Here is a 7,224-nt window from a genome sequence, read left to right as displayed (position 1 = left end):
GCTTCAGAAAACCCGCTACAGTTTCTAGGGAGAGCAATGAAGGAATCCCCCATCTAACCGCCATCGCAGCAAAATCAACCCGAGAACCTCCCTACACGCCTACTCCCCTACTGCCCTTGACCCTTTCGGGTAAGGTAGTTGTTGGGGACTTGGTCTTAAGTGCTATGAGTTAAGAACAAGGCAACATAGAACAATGTTAATCGTTAAAGTCCTTCGTCCTCCGAAGCATTATTTCCCTTAGGATGTAATGGCTTGCGGACGAAGGTTATGAAGGGCATACCTTCATAAATTCATTAAACAATGACGAAGAATGAAATATAAAGAATATAAAAGGCAACATGAAGGATTATATATTGTTATCGGACATAAACAAAAACATTGTTAAATTACAAGAGTACCTTCAATCAGAAGATGACAGTACAGGCGTGACGCAAAAAGCGAATGCCAAGTCAGCGTGAACAGTACGGGGGTTCTGTTCACCTATTTATAGGCACGGGACGCAGCCCATACAAAATTACATTCATGCCCTTTACATTTGACAATAATTCTATAGTAATCTATCGAGGTCTGAATAGCCTTTTCATCTTTAAGTCGGTTTCATTTCCTGCAACCACGCCGAAGCTTTCCTGCTGACATCTTCGGCGTTGTATCAAGACCTTCGTACTATCCGGGTCCTCTCCCGCCGTGATACCAACTTGAGTTCGAAGGTACCTGCTCACACATTATACTTCCAGAAATACTGTTAAATCCTGTTTTTGAGGACCTTCGAATGCCGAAGGTCCCCAACAGTAGTCCTCCACTAGCTTTCCTAGTTAGTCAGCCAAGGACGTCCCATTCCACCCCTATGGTGGCACGTGTTTCTCAAGTTAAGTTCGATGTTCCAATTAACATAGTGGTCTTATCATGAGCAGAAGTAGAACAATAATAAAGAATGATCAAGTGTAATAATTATCTCAACACCCAAAACCATATATAGCAATAGCAAAGACTACCCAAAAATTCAAGGGTAAACAAGGTGAAAAGATAACCAGACTAGGGTGGCCTATTGGGTCCCATCAAATTTAAGCCTATCCATGATAAAATAATTATAGATAACATTATTGGGTAAATAAGTGGTCAAGGGCACAACTTGCCTTCAATGAGCTCCTGCTCAGCAACTTCTACCTGCTGAACACCAGAATCCTCGGCCACTAGCTCGTCTACTCGCCACAATACAAACAAACATGGTACAAGGGATAAATTAACATCACACCAAACATTAAGACAGAATACATATTAATAATCTACGCATCGTAATGAGATCGTAGGAACAAGAATCAGTAAATTTGGAGTTACGGTTTTCAAGATATGATTTTCCGAAGTTCTTATGTGTTTGGTACAAAATTAATTAAGTGGTCAAATCTAATATGGGTTTCATGCTAAAACAGTGTTACTAAGTGATAAACAATATTAATACAAAATTAATGCCACTAGAATGAATTAAAAAGGAGTCAAAATGAAATTTTAGGAATTAAACAAGTTTTGGAAATTATTTTTATAATATAAACTCCCTTTTCCGGTTTATTTATCATTTTGTTCTCGTGTTTGGACCGCGGCACTAATACACTAAAGTCCAGGGGCTTCTACGCAAAAATCCCGAGACCTAGAGCAACTGACGTTGGATCGCGGGTTGATAACCTAGAACGAGAGGGTCTCTTATGCAATACTGACACGCCCGAAGGGGTATTGGGCATCTGAGCCGTCTGATTTGATTCAAAAGGTCCGGATTACATTCACTGAGTTATGAAACACTATCCCTTCATAGCTCTTGGATCAAACATTGATGGTCTGAGGACCCATCAATGCTCCACACTGTCCGATCGTCGGCCAACGTCATGAATTAAATGCGCTAAATGGGTATTGGTATCTTCTAATCACCGCCACCCGCAGCCAGATCAACGGTCTGCATGCATCTTCCCACAATTCTCTCTCTCACCGGCGGCGAATGGCAGAAGCCTATGCTGCGGCGCCATTGTCAGCCCGCAATGGCATGACACTATCGTAGCCCACACTTGAATTAAATTAGTGCTACATGATGTACAAACTAAAGGGAAGTATTTGAAGAGAGACTCACCGACGATTGTGCCTCGCAGTGCCCTGACCACGGGGAGATGTTGTTCTCCTACAGCGGTCGCGCTCCGGCGAGCAGTTCCCCGAACTCTGGTGACCTACACGCCCAGGGAATCAATCACCAGCGATCTCCGCCCGCGATAGAACCCATGTGACCCCTCCCTGAGCACGGGACAACGATGACTACGGAAATTGAGCTCAGCGGCCTCCACTCCCCGCACAAACGCTCTCTGCCACCGGCGGCTTCTTTCCACATTAGCTTAATTGGATAGACGAGAAGGCGTGGCCAGGGCTTATATGGCCGCGAGTTGTTAGCCAAAGCAGGTGGGCGGCACGCGCAAGCTGCGGGCAGGATTGTTGAGCCTGCGCGGATTCCGCGCCGTCGGCGACCGCGTGGATGAAGGCACGTTCACCCGGGCCCACATGAAAGTGTGTTCGTGCAGTGGTTGGGAGGCTGAGCTCTAGGTCCCACGCGCAAGTTATACAGACGTGGTGTGCGGCACCGGGTGAGGCCCACTGGGGGCTGGGGTCGCCAGGGGAGGAGCTGGGCTGGCGCAATAGGGAATGGCTAGCTAGGCCGACCAGAGCATTTCGGCCCAAACTCAGGTGCGCCTCCCCCTTTTTCTTTTGCTTTTTATGCTTTTCCTTTCATTTCTAAATTTCAAATTTGAATTCAACTTTGATTGTGGGTTTCACATTTTGCGCCAACTACACAGATTCAAACCCAAGTATAACTAATATATATTTCTATATTTATTTTTATTTATATAGTATTTTTCTTTCTCTTCTTTCTTTGTTATTTGCCATTTCTAGATTTTCAAATTAGGTATTAAATCTCCAATTTGAATATTACTTATTTCTGTCTCTATGGTCAATATTATTATTAAATGCACAACCAAATAACTCTAACATGATGCACAAGTTATTAATATGTCAGTTGTTAATTATTTAATTCCAATGTGGTTGTTCACATGCCTAGTTAAATAGAAGCAAAGCATATAAGAGAATTATCTCCATTACTATGGTTTACAAATTTGGGTACTGCAGGATATCTATTCCCCACAAGCCCCCAATTTTTGAGTTGATTTTGAAATAATCGATTCAAAGGTTCCTAGTTCTTGCTTATGGGCTCATCGTATGACTTGAAACGTTTATAACTCTGTTGGGTGCACCGAAGGTGCACCCATTAGGTGTAGCTCCTGAGCTTTGAGTTGATTTTGAAATAATCAATTCAAAAGTCTTCATCTTATGCTTTAGAAATCAGCACTCGGCTTCAAAGTTTTGTGAATCCGTTTGGTGCACCGAAGGTGCACCCAATGAGTGTAGCCCCCGAGCTTTGAGTTGATTTTGAAATAATCAATTCGAAGGTCTTCATCTTATCCTTTAGAAATCAGCACTCGGCTTCAAAGTTTTGTGAATCTGTTGGGTGTAGTCCTCGAGCTTTGAGTTGATTTTGAAATAATCAATTCAAAGGTCTTCATCTTATGATTTAGAAATCAGCACTCGACTTCAAAGTTTTGTGAATCTGTTGGGTGCACCAATGGGTGTAGCCCCCGAGCTTTGAGTTGATTTTGACATAATCAATTCAAAGATCTTCATCTTATGCTTTAGAAATCAGCACTCGGCTTCAAAGTTTTTTGAATTCGTTGGGTGCACCGAAGGTGCACCCAATGGATGTAGCCCCCGAGCTTTGAATTGATTTTGAAACAATCAATTCAAAGGTCTTCATCTTATGCTTTTCTCAAAAAGATCTTTCAGAATAGCCAGGTGACGACATATGTCTGTATCTTGTTTGCAGTGAAATCAATTTGATCAATGACAAGCTGGAGTCTGACCAGTCGAAACAGGGAGCCCTTGGTTGGACGCCACTCGGCCACGTACTTTAATGCTTCTGAAGATTAGATTGTGCTTTGGTAACCGCAATTGGACTTCCTCCAATTTAAGATGATCTTCCCCTTTGTCGCAATATATTCAATGCATATATATTGCAGGTATCACTACTTCAGAAAATCCAGGCGGTACACCCAATGGGTGTTCCCAATGGGTGTCTTCCCAGTAAAAGACGTCTATCGCGTTGTCCTGGAATAGTAACTTGATACGACGGAGAGGTGTAATACTTTGCCTGAGTGGTTGACTTGATTCCATCCGTTGCCATGTTACGCGAAACGGCGCCAGACGCCTGACTCATTTCCAGGTGGTTTGAATTGCTATTGAATTCTTGTGACTGTTTGGTGAGTGGGTAGGAAGTGGACGGTCGCCTCCTAGCCTCTTTAAATAGCCCGCTCACCCTGGCTGCCTTTTCCACTTGTTCATGTTTACTCGCCTTCTCCTTCTTCTTCACTTCCCCTCATTCCGAGCAGACCATGGCTGGAGGAAAGAAGGGCAAGAAAGGGTGCTGCCCTGCTGACGGGAAGCGCAAGCCCCCCAAGTTCTCCCTTAGAGGACTTCAGGGACTCAGAGTACTCCAAGGAAGTCTCCTCCGAGTATGATCGTTCGCCTGCTTCGGTGTCCCCCGTGGCGTCATTCGAGGATTCGGACAATTCCATGGGGTTGTCTGTCGTGGAGCGGGCGTACGCCTGATCCATCGAGCATGTGGGGCTCGGTGGGTCGGATGGCTCGGAGGAGGCCTCCTCGGAGGAGGTGGATGACTCTAACTCCGAGGAGGGGAGCGGCAACGAGGGCGACGGCGACGACAGTAGCAGCGGTGGCGGCGACAACAGTGGTGGTGGCGATGGCAGCGACGGCGACGGCTGCGAGGGCAGCGGCAGTGAGAGCAGTGACGGCGACGGTGGGGAAGGCAGCAGCAGGGGTAGCCACAGCGACGACAAGGCGACAGCAAAGGCGGTGGCGGCAATGCCAAGGGCGGTGACGACAGCAAGGCCAGTGGCATAGTGTTGCCTGCTTAAATATTAGTATAGCATAGTAGTAGTGGTAGTTAGTTGTAGAATAATGTAGTTTAACTACTAGTGTAATGTAGTCTAAGTAGTAATGTAATGTAAGATCGAGGGGCGGGAGGCCGACTCATAATGAGGTGATCTCAATTTTGTAATGATTACCCCATTGGTGAATGAAAACCTGTTCTCGTGCCAATCTTTTGTTGCATACTCCGCTCTAGTGTCTTACAGTTCGCTAGCATTTAAAGGTAATCCCTGAGTGATGTTATTTTGCTGTGACCAAAACTCTCCCGAGCTATCGGCCTACCCCTTTGCGCCCGACTTAGTGTGCCAACCCATACTTCTGCTGATGTCCTCTTGACCTCTGAACCCTAGTTCTTGTTTTTTCCTCCGCGTCTCTCTAGCTTTCTGAGTTCCCGAATCCTTTCGCGTTTTGTCCTTGAACTTTGGCGTTTGAAAAATCATGATGGAGCCCAGGAAAAGAAAACAAAGTGCTGCCACCCCAGACATCCCTCCTATTGATCCCAACAGCCAACTCCCTTTCGCTGGTAACCATGTCTATCATTTCTGAGGCTGACTTTCTGCATCTCGTTGAAATTGGTGTTCTACCGCTAAAGGAACTATGTTCCTGGAAGATCTGGCGTGGAGTTACTATCCCGACAGAGGATACTCATGAGGCGGTTATCTTCGTGCCTTTTCTCATCCGAGGACTAGCCCTGCTAGTTTCTCCCTTCTTTCGCGGTCTTCTCGATTTTTACTCTCTGAACCTACTCATCTAAATCCCAATTCTGTGCTTCAATTTGCTATGTTTGTTCATCTTTGTGAAGCTTTCCTTGGAATTCTTCCACACTTTGGGCTTTGGAAGTATCTTTACCATTGCCGGCCCAGGATGGCTGGAGGGCAACATCAGCTTGTTGGAGGTGCTAGCTTGGAACTTCGCCGAGGCAGTAAAGCTGAGTATCTCAACATTCCTTTGAAAGACAACATTAAGGGATGGCGCTTCGAGTGGTTTACTATGGAGAATCATAACAAATAACTTCCCGCTCGATTAGCCCGACGTCCGAACGCCTAGCTGGACAGAGATCCCCACGGATTCAGAGCTTCCTAAGTCCAGGGTGCTACTTGCAGAGATATGTGCATTGAGGGATAGAGGCTTGACTGCTAAAGCTGTTGTTGTCGAATTTGTTTTTAAGAATATTCAGCCTTTGAAGGATAGAGTCTACCCTGCTTACCTGTACACCGGTGTTAATGACCCCACTCGAATTACCAACAGGGGAATATCTAAGGAGGACGTGTTGAGTCGAGTTGATTCGATGCTGAGAGGCAAAGTTTCGAATGCTGGTGCTCCCCTTTTGTATTCTGCCTAGAATCTTCCACCTATGGTAAGCGTTGTTTCCTATGAGTTCCTGCATTTGTCATGTGTAATGTCCTTACTGTGCTGTTTTGTTACCGCAAAGGCCCTTTTCAGAGTTCATATCCAACCCGCTTATCCAAGACAACAGTCCAGGCCATAGAGTGCGACCCTCTTCAGAATATATTGAGGCCTTCGTTGCTATGTACTAGAATCTCCCTGAGAGACAGACCCATATCCAGATGCAAACAACTGCTGATGAGGCTAAAATGAACGCTATTCTTAGTATGCTAGCCGGCGAGTCATCTAAATCTGCCCGTATTAAATCGGCGAGCGCTGCAGCTGGGCGCGCCTTCGGTGAGGATGAAGGAGCTTGCAGTCCTGGAGGTGCTCGTCGCAAACGATTATGTCAAATGGGTTACCCAGCCATGTCTGCCGAGGGGAAGAATAGAGAGAGAAGACTTCAGCATTCATCCGGCTTGGAGCTGGGGGCTGACTCTACTGCCCCAGTCCTCTATAGTGGCCCGGCTAGCACCAACCTCGAGGATGATATTGAGAGCTGTGGTGGCACTAGAGTCGGCAGATGTGTGTCTGACGAGGACGAAGAGGATGAAGAGGAAGTTTCCCCTTTGATTCGCAAGAATTGTCGTAGCAAAAACAGCGACGATGTCCCAATTTAGGCTCTGTCAGGGCTGGTTAATCTCTAGAGGCTGACATTCTCTGCCATTGATCATGCACCAGAGGAGATTATCCCTGAAGATCTTTTATTGGAGCTTCCTAAAACTGAGAGTGCTGCCATTCGTGAAGAGGTCCCCGATGACACCCCCTCAGCTAGTAATCTAGTCGAGCAAGAAATAACCCGAATAGTTT

At 45.9% G+C, this 7,224-nt stretch overlaps 1 long non-coding RNA gene across 1 annotated transcript; it reads right to left on the bottom strand.

Annotated features, from left to right (window-relative positions):
* Positions 1-327: 327 nt before the first annotated feature.
* On the bottom strand, positions 328-2,478 carry LOC118476064 (uncharacterized). Its single transcript, XR_004855365.1, has 2 exons — positions 2,114-2,478; positions 328-1,199 (listed from the first exon to the last, which is right to left on the bottom strand). It is a non-coding gene; the product is annotated as an uncharacterized lncRNA (long non-coding RNA).
* Positions 2,479-7,224: the final 4,746 nt, after the last annotated feature.

This window comes from Zea mays, chromosome 1 (assembly GCF_902167145.1).
Source record: "Zea mays cultivar B73 chromosome 1, Zm-B73-REFERENCE-NAM-5.0, whole genome shotgun sequence".
Taxonomy (NCBI): domain Eukaryota; kingdom Viridiplantae; phylum Streptophyta; class Magnoliopsida; order Poales; family Poaceae; genus Zea; species Zea mays.
The sequence above is the reverse complement of the archived record's forward strand: the minus strand, read 5'-3'. Positions and strand labels throughout refer to the sequence as shown.